The sequence below is a fragment of the Cygnus olor genome, chromosome 2 (genome assembly GCF_009769625.2).
Source record: "Cygnus olor isolate bCygOlo1 chromosome 2, bCygOlo1.pri.v2, whole genome shotgun sequence".
In the NCBI taxonomy this organism is placed as follows: domain Eukaryota; kingdom Metazoa; phylum Chordata; class Aves; order Anseriformes; family Anatidae; genus Cygnus; species Cygnus olor.
In genome coordinates this window covers 108,739,125-108,762,872 of record NC_049170.1, presented here as the reverse complement: position 1 = coordinate 108,762,872, position 23,748 = coordinate 108,739,125, and the positions used below count along the sequence as shown (strand labels likewise).

General features: G+C 38.7%; 1 protein-coding gene across 4 annotated transcripts in view; it reads right to left on the bottom strand.

Moving 5' to 3' along the window:
* DLGAP1 (DLG associated protein 1) overlaps window positions 1–20,951 on the bottom strand; it is a 415,298-nt gene extending 394,347 nt beyond the window's left edge. For all 4 annotated transcript variants that reach the window (XM_040550113.1, XM_040550116.1, XM_040550112.1 and 1 more), the window contains exon 1: window positions 20,501–20,951. The gene's annotated coding sequence lies outside the window, so the exon portion shown is untranslated. The remainder of the gene's footprint in view (window positions 1–20,500) is intronic.
* Window positions 20,952–23,748: the final 2,797 nt, after the last annotated feature.

Below are 23,748 nucleotides of genomic sequence, written 5' to 3'. Positions count from 1 at the left end.
AGATAAAAGTAATTATTACCCAAAAGGGAGTGGAAATTTCTTGTTCAGCAGTTCATAAAAACCTTCGGGGAGCAGTTTCTTTAGCAAAAAAAGCATACTAGGCCAAATTCTGCTAGTTACGTGAAAGAGGAAGCCTAACTTTGCCAACCTTATAATAATCTGATTCATGTAAAAATTTCCTTTAGAAGACCATTGCAGGCTATAGACATACACAGAATTTATCAAGAAAATGTGTCCTTTAAGAAACACCACCTACTATTCATTAAGCAAAACAGATGCAATAGCATGTAATACAGAAAACTTAGCTGAATTTAATTAATCTTTGGAAACTCTAATTGAGTTTGTCTAATTTTGACAGAAAGTCTGGCTCCTAGTGAAGTGATATGGGGAGGTAAAGTTGTTTTAACATCTCAAAGTCCTAGTCTGCAAGAAGGTCACTGATGGTTTTACACTAATCAAGAACTACAAAACTTTCCTTTCATCTCTTACCTGTAGGACACCTGAGCAACAACAGAGAAGAAGATGATCTTTGGATTATTGTCTCACTAGCCTCCACAGGGAGCCCATGATCACTCCGAAAGGGTCACTGACATATGTGAAGATGTCTGTGCAATGTATTTTTTTTGTGGCTGTCAGCAAGGCTTTTAGAAAAATATAGTACACTAGCCTAAATAAGCCAAGATTTATGGAGTGTGGTTTGACAGACAATCAAAAAACAACCCAAAACTTTAACTAAATCTTTTTACATAGTTGTATGTTTAATAAGAACTATTCTGTCTTTTGTCCAAGCATACAGATACATAACAGGTATATATACACATATACCTATTACAGCCTTTGTTGGGTTATGTTTTCTACTTAGTTATAACTTCAAGCGTAGCAATACTTAGGGGCAAGAGGCACAGTTTTCTTCAAGGTGGCACCAATATCAACCAGTCTTAAGAACTGACACTACAATGACATGGATATCAACTAAAATTAGATAAAAATCACAGAATTGCAAGGTATCAAAGTAAATGGAGACAGACTTACTACCCCTCTCTTTCCTGAGCACCGCCACAGAAATAGATGGAGTGGCATGAAAAACTCATTGTGATCTAACATAATCCTAAAATATCCAAACATAGGTCTATAGATATTGAGAGAGCATGCATCCTTCTGTGTGTGGATTTTGTTACTTTCACGTATGTACACATACACAAATTTGTGACATAAATTGAAGCTACAAGATTTGCACGTTTTATTTTCTTCATTAAAAACTTCTGATAGTCTAACAAGGAATGAATTTAGAGGGTCAATAAAATCAGCGTTAGATAAAAAGCACTGAGTTGCCCATTATATGTACATATCAAGTCACATATTGTGCTTATTTTAAAATAATTAGTAATTTGTATATCACTATATAGCCTGAACCCAGATCTCCTCTCCCAAATGAGTAGCATAACTTTGACTATTTGTCATTCTGACATTTCATCCACTAATTCACCAGATAAACTGAGCTTCTCTTGCTGAGTCTAAGAAGAAAACCCCTTAGTACTGTGCCTCAGGAGCATAAGAAATCAAAACCTTCACACTCAGAGTGAGAGAAAGGAGAGAACTAATGAACTTCTGGCTACCAAGTACAATGTTCTCCATGCAGTATCCTCTGGCCACCATGGCTTGCAATAGAAACAATATTGTTCTGGTGTGCTTTAATCTAGGTCACAGCTGACAAGAATAATCTACATTACCAAGTCTAAGAAGTTATTAAATGTAAACTACATAACACAAAAGTCATCTCCAACAGTCATATACTTATACAAGAAACAGTACTATCACATGTGTGATAACATACATTTGTAGAAAAAAATAATTTCTTGGTTAATACTCCAGGGTGTCTATGGGACCGTTCATCTTTAGTGACCTCTGTACTGAAAAATTATTATTCTTTGTGATTCTGCACTCACTAGTAAAACCCAAGTCATTATTTTTCTTGAAGCATTCCTGGATAAAGGTCTACAGAACCAAATACAGGATATAATAACTTCAAATGGCAGAGAAGTTGGGATACATTGAATTTCAGCAAATCTCTGGAATATTTTTATATCAATTTTCCCTCAAGACCTGTCATTATACAGCTACTGTAATGAAAAACTGTAACAAACCATTTTCTTACACTAGTTCCAAATGTGTTTTCACATCTTATCATTTGCTCTAAAAAGGTTCAGAAAATAGGTCATAATTTCCACGTAGTTATTTAATATGCAAGAATTTTCACCAAATATTTTTTTGCAGAAGGCCCTCATAACTATACGAGAGACACGGGAGTATTAAATATTCAAATTTTATTTTGATATAAAATGATCAATGTTAACTTATTTATGGCCCTTAACAAGATGCGATTATGAAATAACAATAATTTCAATGCCACAAAGGAACTACCAGAATGATCACAAAGGTACTTGATTTGGATCTTTTTGAAGCCCATGCTAGCATCTGTCAGATTAAATTAATTTTGCATTAATTGCTGAAGCATAAAATCCATTTATTCTCAGCAAGAGTGTAGTTTAATCCTCTATAAATCGGTTCATAACCAAATACTGTTAAAATATGAGCTTATTAATGCAACATTTTTAACATCAAGGAAAACAAAGCTAACTGATTTCTCTCTGTTGCAATGATGAGATATTGCCACACCCACAGATAATAGAAATAGATAAATTAAGAGGTAACCTCTAAGCTCTGTAGAAAAAAAGATGCTGTAGTAAGACACTTAAACACATGGCACATTACAAGGATGTAATTAGCCGGACACGAACTGGTTCTTTGAAACATTTACTTCAATTGTATCAGGAGTATCTGGGCTGTATGTCACAGAAGAAAAAAAACACATATCCTCTCCCACACTACAGAAAATAGAAATCCAGGTAAAGCCTAAATGAAAAGACCTAATTCAATCTTCTCTCTGTGGGACAGCAATACCTCTTGGACTGTCAGCTGAATAGCTAGCTGCTCAGTACCCTCTAAGATGCAGTACTAATATAGCATAAAGATGTGAGCATTTAAAATACAGGCATGTACAAATAATTTCCCACACACGATATACAACGTTCCACAGCCATATTTGCCTAAGAATGTGGGAAATATTAGTTTATCTCAGACATTAAAATACAAAACTCTTTGGTGTCACCATTGTAATAGTTTTTTAATTGTGAATATGACTTAGGGAATATGGTGGTACTGAGAATTAATAACATTTTTATAGTGCAGATGGGAAAGAAAACAGTTTATTATTACCAACAGAATGAACTGCACTCTCTATCAAGAGGCCTCTAAAACATGAGCAACATACATGGCTTTTGTACAGATAATTTTAATGGAAAAATATAAAACAATGAAAATATACATTCAATTTTGGTGAAAACAATCTCTGTATATCATTATTCACCCTCTATATAGAAGCTGAGGTTATATTACATTTGATCATTTGATTTCATTCCATTAAGGAGCAAAGACCTGATCAAATCAAGTGAATGAATGTTTCTGTCCAAATTCCCATGGTTAAAGAAAAAGGCAAACTTTAAACTTTCTTTAAAGCCATTTCAAGCAAATTACAAATACATATATAAGGATTAAAATGCTAAAAATTAACCAAATATTACAAAATAAGGTTTAAGCTGGAAAAATTGAGGAAACCTATCAGGACATGAAGCTACTACTAGCTACAGACCTAAAACAACATTATTTACAAAGAACTATAGTTCTAGTAGGAATTAAAAAGATAATCCTTCTGCATCAAAAGTTAAAAACTGGAAGCTAGAATAACATCCAATGATTAATGCATTCACCACAGTCAAGTCTGGTATAAATTGCAGAACCTGGAAGCAGTTAAGTTGCTTCTTTACCATTTTAGGAACTATTACAGCCTCTCCAAACCAATTCCACTAGGAAATGGTAGTATTTAGTAACATTTATTGTGTCTCTCTTCAAGAGGAATTCCATCCACTGAATTCTCTCTTGAATTACAAACACTTCTGTCATAAGGTCTGTTTACTCTTAACAGTACAGGAAGTAACTAGTGTGGTTTTCTTCCAGTATCTTATAGAGTAAATGTTGTACGTATGTTTAAAGTAAAATCTCCTCTGTTGCTGGGAATACTTGTTTGAATATGCAGTTCATCACAGTCGATTTCTTATGTCATCTTTGTCTTTCTGATTAAGAGTCCTTTTAGAAGCAATTATGTGATCTTTTCCCAGAACGATCTTAATCGCTTTTCTGTTAGGATCTAAGTCTCTTGGCTCACTGACATACAAAGTTCTTGTATAAAAATCCTAATAACTCCTGTTAACAATAACCTGAGGAGTTTTGCCCTTCCTTGCCATGTTCCTCCTTCTGCCATATATGTCAAAGTACTTTCTCAGTAGTATCTGCTGATTCCCATTTACTGTGCATAGTGAGCACCATCTACCTCTGAGTTAGACTGTGGTGGAGAGCAGCTCCACAGGAGTGTCACTGACTCATGCCATCACACATGATACCCTACCAAGGAGGTCCTGGTAAACCAAACTCTCCTGACAACAGCAAACCCACCTTAAATGGCAGTTGCCCGTAACTCTTCATTCCCAGCTACCACCATAGACAGCCCAGATCTGAGATCTGGTTTAATCTTTCATCCATATTTGTTCAAATCAGTAAAATAAAATACTGTAAAAAAAAATAAAAAATAAAAAAAAAAGTGAAAAATGTCTGAGCTGTTCAGACAGTTCTTGAAAGTTTGAGAACAGCCACTAAGACACTTCTGGGAATAAGGGTTAAAAAAAGTGATTTGCTTGTTAAATCCATAAAAATATTTCACTGAAAAAAATACTGCTCCCATTTTAAAACATAAAATAGCAGGGTTATTCTGGCTTAAAAACTGTGAAAAATACGAGAAGGTAGCCTTTGAAAATTGCTGTTTCCATCTCACCCGAGAGCAGTATGTTAGAGGCAGCAAAAAAAATTTCTCTGTATGTTAGTTCCCAAGGTCATCCCCCCCCCCGCCCCAATGAACATGTCTCAGTCTGCAGGTGGGCAACAGCCCTTCTCTTATTGCTGTTCAATAGGACATAATAGCATGAATATTAAATATAAGATATAAAGACACTGTTTATAGCTTTATGGAAGAGTGGAAGAGAAAGCAGAGGTACTGTTCAGCACAATGCAAAAAGAAAAAAAAAGAGGGGCGGGGAGAAAGTCTAGTGGACACAGAAGGAACATGAGTCAAGATGAGGAGACAAAGTAGTCAGGCTAGGGGAGACAGATGAGACAGGAGCAGGAAGATATGCAGTCATTGAAGTATATTTCATTCCAGAACTTGGAGTGGAGCCCAGAAAACTCAAGTCTTAAAGCCATCCTCTCCTGTCATCTACTATTCACAAAGGCTAATTGCAAAACTCTTCTCTCAGATTTGAACTTGGACCACAGAAAGGATAACACAGGCAACTACAGCTACTTGTCCTTTGCTATTACAACAGGTTGTCAGCTTTGCATTATAGTTCTTAACTTCTTTGCATATCTGTATGATACTAATAAACAGAAAAGAAATATTTTGTTTTACTGAAAAGCACAGTACTTAATACTGAAAAAACATTCCAGGATGAAAAAAGATGGGAGAAAAAAAAAGATATTAATTTTAGTGCAGAATGAATTAAACATTCAAATACAGAAATTGATTCTGTACACTCTGTAGCATGCACACACATAGTTGGCATACATCTATTTTCCTTTCCAACCATGGGTAATTAACACATGGCCCACATAAGCATATATGCCAACATCAATTAGGTTTCTTTTCTTCAGCTGTGTAAGAAAACTTCATTCTTGTTCCATGACACATGGTTTCAACCATATGTAAAGGCTGCAATAAGAAAATGGTCTTTTGAGCTAGTATGAGTAGGAGACAATGCAAGGAAAAGAGAGCAGACAGTCCCTGTCTGCTCTTCCAGTATTCTTCTATGCAACTTGTAGTGTGCAATACTTACAACTTTTTTCTCCTCCCTTTAATATGCCTCCTGTATCAAGGTGTTCACGGTCAAGAGTAAGTTGCAGAATTGCTTTGAAAGGTGAAGACCATGAGGTTCACAGGCAAGCACTGTGAACTCTCAGGTTGCAAAACTAAGCTAAATGCAACAATCACCCTCAGGGAGATATATCAACTCTAGGATTCTGAGCACTAATTGCATATATCTCTACAACACCTATTATTTTAGGGAAATGTTTTTAACCTCTAGAAGTCAAAAGATACCAGTTTTCCCAATGTAATTCTATGAAGTTACTGGAACTCCCAATTTGTATTTATTGACCATTAGTAGATTGGGATTTTCTCCATGAACTATATTTCCTGAATGGTAAAGCTACTCCCTGCAACTGCAATCTAGTGAATGCCAAGTGTGCAACTCTGATGAAACGTTAAACAAAGCAAGTGCATTGACCTACAAAGGAGAGGCGTAGCCATGTTTAACAGGGTTACAGACAAAATTTATTTCTAAAATATTACGGCATGTGCATAAAGCTGACCATTGACGGGAACCAAAGTTGACAAAGGCATAACAACATAAAATTGTGTCTGTGATCTTATTCTGCATGTGGCTGAGACTGACAGCCCATCAGTGAATAATTATCATGTACAACTAATGGAATATTAATAAAATATTCATTACTCTAATTAGAAAATCTTGTCTTGAAAGGCAGTTTGACTTTTCACCTCTGGAACTGTAATTGACACGCAGAAACAACCTTGACAGTCTTCACTACTATAAATCCTTAGTGGGAGAAATAGTGTCTCAATCTTTCATCATTTAGCCTATTAACAGCCAGTGTTCACTCTCTGTGGGTAAAATTCCCATCAGCTTAGCTGGTCTCATGCACTACTTCTCTGTTAAGTCCTAAAATTATGTCTAACATGAGCCAAATGTAATATGTAAGCCACGTTCAGGTTTCCTGGGTGGGGATTAACTTTTCCTTTGAAAGAAATCTGCAATATCTGGCTGTAATGTACAAAGTGAAACCTGAACTGGGATTTTAGTTATACATGTACATGCGCACACTTTTAAACCTGTATAACTTTTCCTCCCATTTAAAAGCATCATTTTTGTTCACATACTTGACACCATGACAAGAAAACCATAACTACTAGCAAAATACAAAGGAGACCAGGTGGCAGTATAAGGTCTGTCTTTCAAACAAGCTGTGTGAAGAAGAAAAGCATTAGTAGCATTTAGGTGGTAATATTTTGAACTGCCAATAACCCAGCAGGTCTACAAAGAAAAGGAGATGTGATCTTTGTGCTTATGTATTGACACTATCCAAAGCCTGCTTAAGGCAGTGATTCATATTACATTCACAGTGTGAGCCAATGATTTCCATGAGTATTGAATCAGGGTCCTACAGATTATCCTAGCTATGCTAAGCCACGAGACTTTTTTTTTTAGCAATAAGAAGTTATATATGTACACTCTAAAGGCTCCACCAGGCTATGTTACCTGATTTAAAAAAAAAAAAACACAATGAAAATGTTGAAATTTGGACCCATTTAAATCATAAGGGGTTCTGATAAGATACTACCCTACCATCTGAAATCTTACAGTACTCTTCGACCTTACAGGATAGTTAATATAAATAAATTAAATTTAAACTGTTGACAAAATATAATGGACAATTAATTATAATTTAGGACTATGACATATTTAATCTCAATTTACTTAACCTATCACATAATTAAAGAATTATAAATTATAAATTAAAGAATATAAAGAGTGTTATGGTTTGTTTAGCACTAACTTTGTTGTTTCAAACTATTTCATTTTCATTAATATTATTAGATGTGGTCTGAAATTGTAGGAAAATTTATTTATCAACTCTGAAATGTGAAATTCATTTGGAATAGATATCATTTAAAGTTTTAAATATTTATTTTTAATATATATCAATGTAAATAGTTTTATTTTTGTCCTTTGTTATACACTTTCATTATTAACGTAATAAAATTCATTTGAACTAAGTGTTCATTCATAACTAAGCTAGCAAAGAAATCTCAGATCTCAAATCTTATTTGTACTACTTCAATTTGATGTGATCTTCTGTTGTTCAGAACAATATTTTTCGTTATTTTTTTTGTTTGTTTGTTTGTTTAACAGACTCACTTCAATACCTTGACAACAGTGTACTACAAGATAAATAGTGACTTTTTTTCCTTTACAACAAGAGGGTTGTCAATACTTTATTAGTCACTGAGGAGAAAATAAATATATCTAATTTATTACTATGGCCAGTATACAAATGATTTGCTGATTATGATAGTCATTATACAAGACATTTCTTCCAAGCATTCTATTCTTGTTTTACCCAGTCTAAGGCTTTATGCCATATGCATGACACATTAAGGCACTAAAATTTAAATATTTCATTAATTGGCTATCAAAGCTCTCAGAAGTAGTGAATTCAGCTTTTTTTTCTTTTTTTTTTTTCTCCAGTTGTCATATACCTCACTATCCAAGTGATTTAAAAAAAAAAAGAAAAAAAAGTTGGTGAAAAAAATAGCACCGTGTGAGGCAAAAGTTTACAATTTCTAAGTGCCAGAAGGAAAAAAAACAGCAACAAAAAAGGTAATTTTATAACAAACAGTTTTTCATTTGGCTGTAAGTATTTACATTTATACCTCCTTGAATCTAGCATTAAATCAAATCCATGCCTGTTTTCATCCCACTTACTTCCCTGTAAGCACACCAGTCACAATTCCAGTAGATGCATTTTGCATCTACTGAGATAAATTCTACTGAATATATATTTCTGCTTCCTGTTAATGCTATTGAGTTAACGAACAAAAGGGAACAAGATCTGGTCTACTTTGATAAAATATATAGTTTTGAGTATTCCTTTACAGAGTATTATCTTTGTTTTAATTTCCCATTTATTTATTAGGCACAACTAAATTTATTTAAAAGTAGTTATTAGATAAAGCAAGACTAATTTCATCCTACTTTCAAAAAGTATTTGGCCAAGCAATAAATACAAAGTTAATCCTACTGCTTAAAGTATCTCCACATAAACTAAAAAATGCTTATCAAAATAACAGCTAATACTACAATTGTCACACTTAATTTTCCATCACATATTGAAACTTAGCCCTACTGAGAATTCACTGACTTAATTTACTTTAGCTAGTACATTGTAAAGATAATAACGGAATCTATTAGGAAAGAACTACTTGATTAGATTCCATAAAGTTGTGAGCAACAATCCATGACTAAACTGCAAATTCAAAGAGGGAAGCAAAATTTTTTTTTGTCTTTATTTAACTATTTTAAACAGATAAAATGTGCAGTGCACATACTGATCAATCTATTTAAACAATTTGTTTGTAAATACTATGGCTAAACTTTGTCTTCCAGAAAACACACAGCAGGCAGCTCACCTTAGAACTATTTATACTAAAGATGAACAAACTGGAAAGCAATTGAGTATTTAGCTTAGATGCAAGTTTCAGCATCTAACATAGGGAGAGCCCAATTTGGCTCCAGACAATAGCAATGGATGATTTGTCATTGAAATTCAATGAACTGTTCTCTTGCTTGTCAAATTAAACTTTGGCTGATTGTTTAAAGTATGTGCTCTGAAGAGTTTCTTTATATGTATTTATGAAAAATAAGTAAACACATTTTATTCTGTAAAGTTTCAGGTATCTCAGTATCATATGAAGTATGCATTCAGCTTTGAGTCATAATTTACTACACAAATGTAAACCAATTTGCTTGTATCCACTAAAATAGAATGAATCATATCCATGAAACTAAATTGCAGTAATAAATAACTGAGCTCTGCTAGAGGTGGAAAAAGCTTTATCATATTATATTTTGTGGTACAGTCCTATTATTGTCAAATTTTATTTATTTATTTAGCCATACATCATGATATACTAAATAATGTATTGGTTATTTACAGTCTGCACAGGACACATATCTACATAGAGTAAGCTGTTTAGAAATACTATTTCCCTTACCATTGCTAAAGTGCTGTTTAGTAACATTGAAAATATGAGTGCAGTTCACTGTGCTGCTGGTATCCAGAAATTCTGAACAGTCACTGACTACATAGAAAAACTGTGCAATAACATACTCACCAAGAAGCAGACTAGGCAGGTCTACTACATGCACAGAACTAAGTTGAGCGTGTGCTGTAGATCTGATATGGGGTTTGTGGATATCTACTACTTATTTGAGTTATCAGGTCTATAAATTCTTTTTCTCAGGGTAATCCAATGGATATAAAAGGTTCAGATTCAGCCTTGAGGTGAGAATGAGGTGTGCTCTCACTGCCTTTAAGGCCTTCCAGAGGAATTCTCAATTCCTCCTCAAGGTCCTCACTGATCCACCAGAAAGAAAAAAAACAAAACACCTTAAACTGACTCATGTCTGAACAGCTAGTCTCTGCTTCTCTTCATCCTTTTCTACAATACACTGAGTTCCAGAAGAGTAGGGAAGACACCAATGTCAAGAATAAGGGAATTCAAAAAGGAACTCACTTTTATTCCCCCTGTGGTTGAGGAATAAAATCCCTCTCAAAAGATCACAAATAAATTCAAAGCATATGTAAGCCTTTAGAGGTAGTCCACATTTATCAAGCCACCATGAACTGGTAATGGAAGATGAGTACGGCCACAGTTTACTGTTAGAATAAATCTTAAGGCAAGATATATATCAACAGATATAGCTGAAATAATTTAGATTCTATAATAGCACAAGATTAATGTGTACCCACAACATTGGAATCAACATTCAATTTTGCATTTAATTTTGAATGTAAGACATTAAAAACAAAAACTAAACAAAACCAACCACTCAAAACCAGGACAATGTTTCTTTCAGCAACTGTTCAAACCAATGTCCAGGTCAGCTGCAGGGACTCTGTACACTATGGTCCTGTAAGGCAAGAGAAACTAGAAACTAAACCACGTCTGGTGGATCAAATATTTAACTGCTTGTCATGTAGTTAATTAATGTATTATGCCAGTTTTGTATAAAAACAAATTTTAAAAGATATCACAGTTGAACCAAGTGAAAATCCATGGCCAGTTTATTAGTTGCTATCTTTTACCTTGCATAAAATGAAATAAAATACCAGGCTTTCCTGTAATAACCTCAGTTTAAAACTCTGCTTCTGGCATCAGGGACCTATCTCACACAGATCACTGGAAGCTGCATACAGAACATTTGCAGGATTTGTTCTAGCTACTGTATTTAACACCAAAATAAACTTTAACACAACAGCATCATACAATAACAGTACTGGACCTTTTAACAAATCAGATTTGCAGTTGTGGGCTTTCCTAAATAGTAGCTTGATGTGCCTCTGCTCTTAGAGAGGCTATAAGAAAGAAATTTAAAAAGAGCAAGTGCCAGATTCTGCACCTGGGATGGCGCAATCCTGGCTGCATGTACACACGGGGACAAGAGGCTGGACAGCAGCCCCAAAGAAAGGGATCTGGAGGTTCTGGTTGTCAGCAACTTGAGTATGAGCCAACAGTGTGCCCTGGAAGCCAAAAGGACCAACGCTACCCTGGGGTGCATCAGGCATGGCATTGCTAGCCAGTTGAGGGAAGAGATTGTCCTACTCTGCTCTGGAGCAGCCTTACCTCAAATGCTGTGTGCAGTTTTGGGTGCCACAATGTAAGAAGCACATAAAACTATTAGAGTGTCCAAAGGAGGGCTACAAAGATGGTGAAAGGTCTGGATGGCAAGACTTGCATGGAGCAAGTGAAGTCCCTTGCATTGTTCAGCCCAGAGCAGGCTGAGGGGAGGCCTCATGGTGGCCTGCAGCTTCCTCATAAGGGGAGCGGAGGGACAGGCGCTGAGGTCTGCTCTCTGGGGACAGTGACAGGACCTGAGGGAATGGCAGGGAGCTGGGACAGGGGAGGGTCAGGCTGGGTGTTAGGGAAAGGTTCTGCACCCAGAGGGTGGTCAGGCACTGAGACAGGCTGCCCAGGGCAGTGGTCATGGCACCAAGCCTGCTGGAATTCATGAAGCGTTTGGACAATGCTCTCAGACATGTGGTCTGATTTTTGGGTAGTCCTATGTAGAGACAGGAGTCGGGCTCAATGATCCTTGCAAGTTCCTCCCAGCTACGGAAAGGGGAGGTTCACATGGATGTTAGGAAAACATTCCTCACTGAGAGTCACAACACACTGCCAGAATTCAAAAGGTATTTGGATGACACCGCCAGACATATAGTCTGATTTTTATGTACTCCCATGTAGATTCAGGAGACGGACTCGATGATCCTTATGGGTCCTTTCCAACTCAGGATATCCTGTGATTCTATAAATCCTTGAGAAAATGGTCTAATTATTTTTGGTCCTGAAGCAGTTCAGGTAGGGAACTATGGATTAGTTGAATAGCAAAAAGCAAGTTTAAATGTTTTTCTGCCAGAAACTTGATTATGGGGCACAGAAGTCCCCAAATTCTTCTCATTGTGCACAAAAGTTTTCTTTTTAATTCCAAAAGAAACTGAAGTACCAAGGTGAACCTCTCTTTCTCTCATCATGTTCTGCTGCATGTTGTCATGGAGGCACCAGAAATTTGGAATAAAGAAACACAATGTAATTTCTTCTAGGTCCCTTAGAAATGCTATGATTTTCATTTAATCCCTTAGCAAATATATTTGTCTTACGAAGGGCTCCACAAGCATAACACACAGAAGTGTTGCTACCACATTTCAGCATTTATCCTTATGAAATAAAATCTCTAATACAGCCCTGACCAATTGCTGCTCAACGCTAAAAACTCATACAGCTTTTTACAAGGCAAGCAACCTGTTCCTGCCGTTGATGTGTGAAATGCCAGTCAGTGTAAAGACCACAGGATAAGGTCAAAAATTTTAGTATGCTCTCATATTTTGACTTAATTTGTCAGAAATGTCCTCTGGAAGGTAATTTAACATGAGATTAATTATTTTGCAGCGCGTGGCATGGATTTTAGAAGTACTTTACATAATACCTGTTTTGTAAATGACCAAAGTACCAGAATACTGCAGAACTTTGTGTTCTCGTGTTTTCTTTTCATGTACTTCTGACGTCCTTAATAACTGTGCAAGTTTTATTCACACAAATCTGTAGTGAGACTGGCATTTATCTATCACTGGTAGATTGAGACAAAAGGTAAGTATTAAGATACGTTTTGAAAAATGTGCAAATTATTCCTTCCCCCTGCTCTCCCTTGCCCCATCTGCCCTGGTCCTAGTTTCTAAAGATATCCCTTCTGCTGGAAATGTGTTCTATACTTGAAAACAGAATGCAGTAACTTAACCATATGTATGGAACAGTAAGCGTCCTTTTCATCGAGCTCATTATATTATTTGTGATGTACAAGTGGTCTCACAGGCTTCCCAATGTTGGTTTTGCCCCTTGACTGAGTAATTATTAGCATATGACACAGCAAACAAATGATCCTTTTCATGCATAAATACCTTTGTTCATATACAATTCATCTGTACAACTCTGCAAAATACAGCATGAAGACTCCCAGTTGGCAAGTTTATATCATGCATTAACTATAGAGATGCAAAACACCATATATTCTGCAAGTCAGACCACATATCATCATTGCATGGTAAGAAACACCACAGATTTACATGTTTGAGGAAAATAAAAAATGGTAATTTGTACATACAAAAAAGTCAGCTTGAACTTCTACCCAATGCGAAATAAACTGCTCTTAAACAACCATGCTACTTCAGTTCTGTAAATGACATTACATGGACATTGTTACAGATCTATAAAGAATATCATCTTTGAAGTTTTTTTATGAACTAATGAAAAAAAATGAAGTGAAAGAGGTAACCATTGTTTTCCTGTAAGTAAGCTTGTAGTCTCTGAGGAATTAAAAACAGATATTGCTTTCTGAAATAAAAGAGCCAGCTGGTTTGAACACCATTTAGTATCAGTAGCTTAAAAAAAAAAAAAAAAAGAGACCTTTTCCAAGAAAGATTGAGATCCAAATATGTAAGAAAAAGGTTTCATCTTTAGTTTGCAATTGCTCTTGAGTCTATTTTATTAAGTAGATATCTAATCCTTGAACACCTATTATAAAATATTTTTTTTTAAAGAAAAATACTTTTTTTCACTAAAATGACAATTATTTCCAAACATTGTAGCTTTTCTTCTCAAGCCTTTCATTTCACAAAGTGATATATATACACAGCATGGTTTTCAAAGTACCACTGATCTCGTAATTGTTAGCACTATTTCACTGTTGATAATAAGTGACCTATACAATGAACGTATTTATTATGAATTCTATTAGCCAGTACATCTAGGTATGTAGGATCCTTTGCCTCAGAAAATCATTAGAATAGTCTCCCTAAGTATTACATGTTATGGCTGCAAAGTTCTTCCACGAACAGAATTCTTTCATTTTTAGAAGTAATTGTTTTAATATCATGATGCTTGCAGTATTTCTACAAAGTAACAATAAATTCAGATGAATCCTCCTAATTCTACCTGTTTCATTCCTTGCTGGGGTGAATTTTTCCCATTTATTCTACTTTGCCATCCTCATGCTACTGAAAAGCTACATTTATAAAAAGCTACAATAATATTTACAAAGAAAAGCTACAATAATATTTACAAAACTGTACATAAATTCAGGATTAAGTACATCTCTGCAAAGAAAAGGTCTGTTAGAAGGAACACCTAGGTTGAATGTTCTGCTATGGTATTTTCTTGCAGAATGGGATTGTATGATAAAATTACTGAAGTTCAAAGAGCAGTCAAAAAGAAAAAAAAATCATGAGGGTAAAACAGATGTAGAGCTGTTGACAACTTGATTGGACTAAACCATGCCTGAGTATTATGGCTGATGAACAGATAGGCAGAAGAAACAAAACTGAAGGTAAAAAGGAATCTCCTTTGATATTCTTATGAAACACTTGCACAGATGCAGTTCCAGCACCTCGAAAATGAGGTACTACATTCTCCTACAACCCATTAAGCCAAGTTCACACTATGTGAATGGTATATTGCAAGTACTCTGAAATTCTTTCAACTGTGGGATGGAAAGAGGATGAAAATTCTTGTGTACTGTGGACACCTGTGAGATGCTGCACGTCCCTGGAGCGTACTGGTTTTCAATACTTCTACTGGAGAAAGGAACTGTTGCCTTATTATGTATAGAAAGATACTGGTGAGACCACTACTAGCATGCAGAAACCTGGATTTCATCCCCACTTCTCTTTACTTTCTTGCTGATGACAGGAAAAAAAAACAACAAAAAAACAACAACAACAACAACCACAGTAGAACAGTAGCAAGAGTAATTCCTAATGCTGACTTTCAATATGGGATGTACATTGCTAAAATTGAAATTACAATGATGAAGGTAAGTGAGACTAGTAGTCCATAGAAGTGAAACTAAATATGCATCTATAAGCAGAGTTAGCATCACAAGTCACACTCAAACTTGCTGGAAAATTTCCAATACCTCTTATTTAAAAATCAACTATTACCATCCTATCATGATGTGCATTGAAAACAGCTATTTTCAGTTTCTATTTATGCCTGGAGCATGAAATTAAGATTCAAGCACAATTCTTACATGATTTTTTTTGTGGGAACCTCACACCATCTATGCCTGCTGCAGAAGAATGGAAAACTCAAGGAATCTTTGACTGGATCTAGCAAAGGCACTACCTCAGCACATCAGGGTATTAAGAAGCTGAAACCTTAAAGCTGTTACAAATCAAACAAGCTATTGCAACCTACATTCAAAATTAGCCCACAAATCTTAAAAAAAAACAACCACAAAGAACAAAAACAAACACCACCTTCTAGATCCAAGACATTGCCCTTAACAGTTGACATCTTTAGCTATGAGTTTTACGAGTTGGCCATACACTTTTGCCATCCAAAACACAGCAACTCAAGATCAAAACCTGGATTCTAGCAACCTAGAACAGTACATTTCCTTCACACAGAATTCCATTTCTTAAATTCTTAGTTTCTTTGGTATGAGAAATAAGATGATGAAAAATCTCTTCAGCTAGTTACAGGTGATGTTAAAATTTTCAAAGGGAAGAAAGTGAATGTGATGGGGGATAGCTATTAAAGTGTTGCCAGGACAGGTACAGGGCATCATGTGGAAAGGGAATGGAAGTTTCTCATATGCAAGAGTTAAAGGAAAAGCTATACAGGCAGCTCTTATAAAGAGATTTTCATCTACTAGAAGACACTGAAGATATGCATAAGGACAGGTTTACATGGCAAGCCAGATTACAAAAGTACTAGCTTTCACCATCATGGCTCTTGAACAGATTTGCAAATGACATAGGCAATTCTTTCAGAAAGAGGGATACAGAAAGGTAGAAATACAGTGTATGATTTCAAAGCACTATGAAGTGTTTCTATAGACAATCTGCCAACGAGACAAGTTAAAAAGTCTAAAGTCAGCATTAGCCTCTGTCTTCCAATTACAGAGTCACAAATGACATACTGCTCAGTGACAAATGATGTCTGCTATCTTATATTAAGATGGTTACTCTAGCAGATGTTTTCAAATTATCCCAAGCTATGTCACAGGGAAAGGCAAAAGAACTGGAAATATGCCCAGAGAGACCTAGTGCACCAGCAGCCTAAGGGAGACTTTCAAAAAGTCATTTGGTATCCTCTCATGAGACCTTAGCTAAAAAAACGCAATACAGAAAGAAACAGGAGAATAGAAATATGTTATGTTCCTCACTGAAAGTTTTAAATATCTGACTACGGAATCACCAGGAAAACAAAGCATTCACTTCATCTTAGTTTGGACTGAGACACAGCCTGTGCAGACTGTCCTTCAAGGAAAGAACATAGGGAACAAAATAAAAATAAAACCAAACCAAACAACAAAAACCATCCCACCCACAAAAAGAAAAATTACTCCAGAAAGCAGTGATCTTTATCATTGATCTGTGATGATGGAGTAAGGACAAAATCAGATCTTTTTATCATGAATGTCTCCACACAGCAATCCTGGTATTATGTACTGACTCACAAAATAAAGTTAATCCCTGGTGGAAAAGATACGGACAGCTTTTTTTGGTACAAAACCTCTGCAACACCAAGGGGAAACTGTCCAAAAAAGAACACAGACAGACAAAAGAGAGTGACAGAGAGAAAGGAAACGATGACCCTTCCTTCTGAAACGGACTTGGAAGTAAGGTTCTGTCAGATCTTACACACAGAGCCAAAACAGGTCTTCAAGTCAAAAGCATGATAGTGAAAACAACTTATTTCTTTAAATCCCATACTCAATTTGTATAGGTACAGGAACCCTGAAATATGAAGCAAATATGAAGCAAGCGAAGGTGTATGTGTGGGGGCGGGAAAGATGGTGTAGAGGCAGGGACTGTGCTCATCCACTGTAGCATGGTTCTCAAGAGCTGCACTCTGGAAGCGTGAGGCAACAGGAAAAGCACACACCAGCAGACAATGTAACCACAAAAAGGAAGGTGCCAATGAATGCTGCTACAAGTTAAGGAATGGGTAGGTGTCTAGTCTTGACCTATGGTGAGGGAGAAAAATCTCTGTCTCGTTACCATGGAGATCTCCTTTTCAGGTTTCTTTGGATGAGCTTCATGCACGAGGGCAAAATTTGGAATAAGAGGAGAACAAGTATTAATTATGTGCCCCTGACAAAAATAGCCTTCTTAAATCTTGAGAGATAATACAACAGAGGCTGTAAAAATTAAGTTTAGTTACAGAGATTAAGGGTTGAATAAACTACTTCATGTTCCAGTGCCTTGAGCTGCTGCTTCTTAAAATGGCAATGCCCATTTGAGAGTGTTGCATCTGTCTACTACAACTTGGGTGAAAGCCTGAGTTACTGGATGGTATGAGCCAGGAGTGAAAAATGAAGCAAGAGGAAAAAAAAAATATAAATAAGGTGTGGAGCCTCCTTACTACTGCTTCTTGGTATGGGATCGACTCTATTTATTATACTAGGTCATTAATTATTCATACAGTTCTTTTTGTATTTCCAGATGGCAACATCACTGGCTAATGCTACACTGAGATGCACCACCTTTACAGGAAGGACAACATTGCTATATCTAGCACAGATTACATTGATATACTTGCGAGTGTTAATCTCATAAGAAATAGACCAGAACGAGCCCCAAATTAAACATATATAGTCAACATGGGCCACTCTGGTGAGAAAGACAACTTAAATTCAGGCAGATATATATGAAAGAACACTATTTTATCATTTATTTTGAAAATACTTGATTACTTCCCTAATTAACAGCACATTTCACACCCGTATGTTTCCATTAGCTTACACTATCTACTTTCAATAGCTCTGAAATGCACAATATCAGACAGGCCAGTAAGCTACACAGAAGAAAATAAAGAACTATGTTGTTGCCATTAAAAAAAATAACTCTTCCTATAATTATTAACAGTGAATTTATCTCAGAATACCGTTTGGAGTTTTGGACCCATTGGGATCCTTTGAATTGGTGGACACTGACCAAACGCACCTCTTTTAAGTGAGGGGATATACCTGAAGAGCACACAATGGACCCACACACCACTGCAAGTTAGTGTTGCCTTTTTAAAGGTGTATTAACATTGAAATACACTCCAACATAACCAGCTAAGCACACACCATGCCTACAAGCACAGCTATCTTTTATTTATAAGTATGCTAAGAGCTTACACATTTTTAAACTAGCTTCACATGTTGTCAGCGACATTTCTCACCATTTTTGCTTCTATTACTATTTTTTTCTTCTTTCTGCCTTTAACATTACATTTACACATCTCTGACAGGTGTAGAAAACAACACGAATGAAACGGGACTACCTGAAATCAATCGTGTAAAACCGAAGTACTTCCCTTTAAACACTAATTGCTCCATACATTTTCTCCGAGATCAAATAAAAGCATCAGCCTGGTTTAGAAAAGAGCACGCTACAGCAGCAGCCTTGCTGGCATCCTGAGCCGGGTTTAATGACAACAAAAAGACATAATTATATAACAGACCTTGCTAAACGCCCAATTTCCGCGGCGGAGCGGAGGGGATCGGGGCGGTGTGTGTGTATCCCAGTGAGTGTCCCTGTCCCCCCCACCTGCACGTCTCAGCGCGCTAGAGGCGATGCGCACCGGTGCGGTGGGGGGCCCGCAGCTCCCGCGGGAGCGCTTTAACCCGCCCCCCCGCCGGGAGGCTGCCGATGCAGTCACCGCCTCTCTTGGCTGCTAAACGCCCACACCTGCGCCTCTCCGGCCTCCCCAGGTTCCCGCCTCGGCACCTCTCCGTTATCCCGGCCTCCCCAGGCCGGGAAGGGGGGCTGCTCTCAAATCACCCACTGGGCACTTCAGGAGCCTCCGCTGAGGGATGGGCAGCAGCTGGGGAGGGCCGCGGTGAGCCCGACATTCCTCCTCCCTGCCATCCTCCCGGAGGCATCCGACCTCCGCTTCCCGAGCACCCCGGCAGCGCGGGCTCCTTCACGCCGCCTGCATCTCTTCCCTTCTCTTCCTTTCCCTTCTCTTCCCATCCTTCCCGGCCTGGGGTGTCCCCAGGGAATGGAAGTCCGGCTTGTCACCCACTACGGCCCGGCCGGGCAGCTCCTGCTCGGCTCCGGGCGAGCCCCGCGGTTCTCCCGCCGGGGATGCACCGCGCAGCACCGCCTCTAGGCTTTGCTAGGAGTGAGGAAAAAAAAAATAGGGCAAAAATTCACCGAGCTTCTCTTTTCCAGCCGAGGAGGGACACGGGACAAACTCGGACGGAACAACAGGCGATAACTAGTTGTGGAGCCCGCCCGGTGCCCGGGGGGCGGTGGGGTACAGAGCACCCACCCTGGGGAGCGGGGGCTGCCCCTGTCCCTGCCCCCGCCTCGCTCGCTTGCTCCCCAGGGAAGGGGGCGCCCCTCGCGGCAGGGGAAGGAGGACTGCCCTCCTCGGCGCTATCCCTGGTGGCTGCCAAAATACCCGCGAAGAAGTGGGGGCGGGATAAAAGCCCCTCAACGCGAGGCCAGCTAGAAATTACTCAGTTGAATGATGCAGCAAAGCGGGGGGGTGGGGGGGGTGTCGATGTGAGGGTGGTCCTCCCGTTGCCACTCTCCAGCCCTGATTAATAATGCACGGGTTCCCTGCCGAAGCGAAAAGACCTCTCTCTTCCGCGCACACGGCAATTAATAGCAACCTTCATCCCGCGAAACCTTCGCTAAGCACTCCCACACGCTCCCAATCTGAGGTGGCAGCTGCTAGGAGCACAATAGCGGCAACCTCTGCCTCACAGACCGGGGGGGCTGGGGAAGCGACACCTCTCGCAGCCGGCCTGATCCCCCAAGAAGAGAGTCCCGGGGAGCCGCGGGAAGCGGCGGCAGCGGCAGCCGCCGGCGCGGCAGGAGGGCAGGCTGCCTGCCTGGCGAGCGGAGGGCGTACCGCGCCGCACGCTGCCAAAACACGATCACCCGTCGGTATAGTCAGCAAACAGCACACGCAAGCATTTACCTTTTTATGCCCCCTGTCCGTCAGTCAAGCATTTGAGGGAAAGGAGGAAAAAGGAAAGGAAAGGAGAAGAAAGAGACAGAGAGAGAGACAGGCGGCTGCTAATCCCCGTGTAGAAAGACTTCCAGCAGCAGCAGCAGCAGCAGCAGCGTGTGCGTGTGCGTGCGTGCCCGGAGTGGAAGCACAGCCCTCCTGGCGATGCACCGGCTCTTGCACCGAAGTACTGTCATGTGCGTGTCTCGGTGTGTGTACCCATGGAGGAAAAAAAAAAAAAAAAAAAAAAAAGAGAGACGCGGGGAGACTAGTCAGCCACACACCCGGCTGTGCACGGCTCGGGGGGGAAGAGGAGGAGGAGCCCAGCGCTCCCCAGCCCAACCACCGGAGGAGCCGCTCGCTACTACCGGCGGCCGGGCACCGCAAGCTGCCCCACGGCTCCGCAGCCCCGGCCCCTTTTGCCCGCCTTCCCCTCCCGGTTCCAAGGACGCGCCTTCAGAAAAGACTCCTCCGGGGCCTTTGTCCCCGGGGCCTCTGCTGCACCCCGGGCAGACCGAGCCAAGGGGGATCAGCTGAAGAAGAAAAAAAAAATAAAAAAAAATAATCCACGTTTCTACAAAGAAAATGCCGTCCGGTGAGCGTCCCCGGGCCACGGCGACGCGCCCGCGCCGCTCCGCAGCCGCTCGGCCTCCTCTGTGGAGGGGGCTGCACCGTGTCCCCGGGGAAAGGCCAGCACCGCGCTCGCCGCGCCAGTGCCGCGCCGTGCCGCCTGGGGCGCCGCTGCCGCCCGGGAGGGCAGGGCGCCGCACGAGGCGTCTCGATCCTCCGAGAGCGGGGCTCGGGAGTCAAGGGACGCGGGACTGCCCCAGAAGACGCTGGTAGAGGCACCCCCAGAGCGTGCGGGTCGTAGTGGCAGTGAAATCTCTTGTAGTTTCTCCGTGGGAGTGATCAGTAGCAAGGATGTGGGGCAGGAGGGAGCAAGGGATGGCAGGAAGGCATGAGCATTGGTGAAAAGCCCTGCGTGACTTGCCTTTGATTGTATTTTTCGGTTTACGACACAGCTAGTGGAAAGCGACAAGTGCAAAATATATTCACAGAAATATACATACGTATATGTTTGCAAGTATTGAAACTGAAAACACGGTGAAAGGCTGCGCTAATGCACAGACACTCTGACATTTGCATGCCCAGTCAAGTAAACTCAAATTTCAACTTCAGGGCATGAGTTACTAAAAGGTATTGAACAATGATTGTATGTTCAAATCAATTATTTGCCAAATAGTAAATATAATATCCATATTCTAGATATATATCTACATTTGTATATAAATTATATTTCGATGTACAGTTCAGGAAAGAGCAAATTATTCTTGTAGTCATTCATGTAAGGTCAATTGTTGGTCATGCTAGCAAGTTTCAAAATGTGATTTCATAAAGCCCCAAACCAGGAAAAGTTTGTGAGAAATATCCTTGCTATTTTATTCTTTGTACAAAACTGGTAATATGTATGTGCTAAAAGTTAGTAGTAGAAAAAGGGTTATTTTAAGACCTAAATGACACGGATGAAAAGTTTTGGTAGGGATATCATTTATAATGTTATACTCATTTCTGTTTCTTTACAGTGGATGATGTAGATCTAATGTCTTGGGGGCACAGAAAGGAGTAAGAGATGTTCACATTTTAATTACAAATGTAGATCATATCTAGTCTAGTAAATTCTGATGACTGATAATTATGTTAATTAGCAACCAACCAACAGAAGAAGTAGGAAAAAAAGGTCAATCTATTAATAATTATTTTTTTGGTTGCAGATATAATAGGTGGTGTAAAGAGAAAATAATCAGAAAGATTGTACCTCTTACTAAGATTTATCTGTTCACAATAAAATACTTTGAGACTTCCCACAAGTCCTGCAATAAAATTAAAAATACCAAATTTGTTGTTACTAAAGTTGTATAAATCAATTCAGTATGACATAGTTAATAAATTGTACTCCAAAGGTTTTATTTTTTTATCGTTTTTCTTCTTTTATTTTTTAATGTAAAGATATACATGCTCTTTTGATTCTTTAACTGAAACACAGATGCTGAATCTGAGCTAACTCAGGCAAATAAGTTAAATAGTGAAAATTTCAATGCTTTGATTGATGTTTGTACATACAACTGTACCCTGTGCACTAGATTAATTCATGTATTAGAAAAAATTTTCTTACTTGTCATCATGATATGTATTTTCAAACTAGCTTCAAATGCAGCATAATCTGTTGTTTAAAATATGAAGATGTGTACACCTCATAGTAGAATTTATGCAATCTTTCTCTGTATTTATGTGAAAATTTAGCTTGTCCTCTATAGGCTTATGAAGTCATAAGGAAGGTTTTGTCATGTTATATGTGATAGTTCTACATAAATATTTGTACTTCATAAGTTGATTATATTAGTTAGTAGAACTAGATAGTAAATGAAAACATAACATTTTGGGGCTTCACGCAAACTTCTAGCAAATGATGGAGACACAATTTCTTTTGAAATTTGGAGAGTTAGAAGGAAACAGTAGACATTTGTGCATGAGGCTATCAGAATTCAAAATACAGGCTGGTATGGAAATTTTCTTCCTTTTTACTTGCACTCCTTAGAGTGAATCTAAACCATTCAGTCACTTTTCTGGATGCTCCTTGTTTGCCTGACTTTAGTCCGGGTCAACAGGGTAGAAAAGGGAAGTCTTGTCATAAATTGTCTTCTGAACTGATCTAGAGGAATCTGAATCTTGGAGGAGTAAGAAATTGAAGTTGTATTTCATAGTGATGTAGATGTTCTTTGTGGGCTGCTCTTCCTTTTAACATTAGGAGTAGCAGTTCTCTGTACTAGTCATCTTAGTACTCATGGGTGTCTTCAAAGATATGCAGCTTGGAGGGGGAGACTTCTAGGATGAGAGTAAAGATTCTTCACAGGGCTGTGTGAAAGATGGCACACAAAGAAAACTGAGAACAGCCTGTGAAGCAGAGGGTTTCAGTACAGACAATGAACAAATGTAGGTGAACAAGGAACAAATGAATAAAGAAAAGCCTAGAAGAAAAATGTTTGGAAACAGTTTTCAGATCAGAAAAATAGGAATCGGAAAGGGAACATTTTAAAGGGCCTGGGTAGCTGAGATAGTTCAGTATTAATTTTTTCAACCATCTGTAGTTTAACTTTCAGTAACCCAAAATGCAAATGTCCTTATGTATTAGACTCGTGCTTTCAGGATCTCTTTCTTCC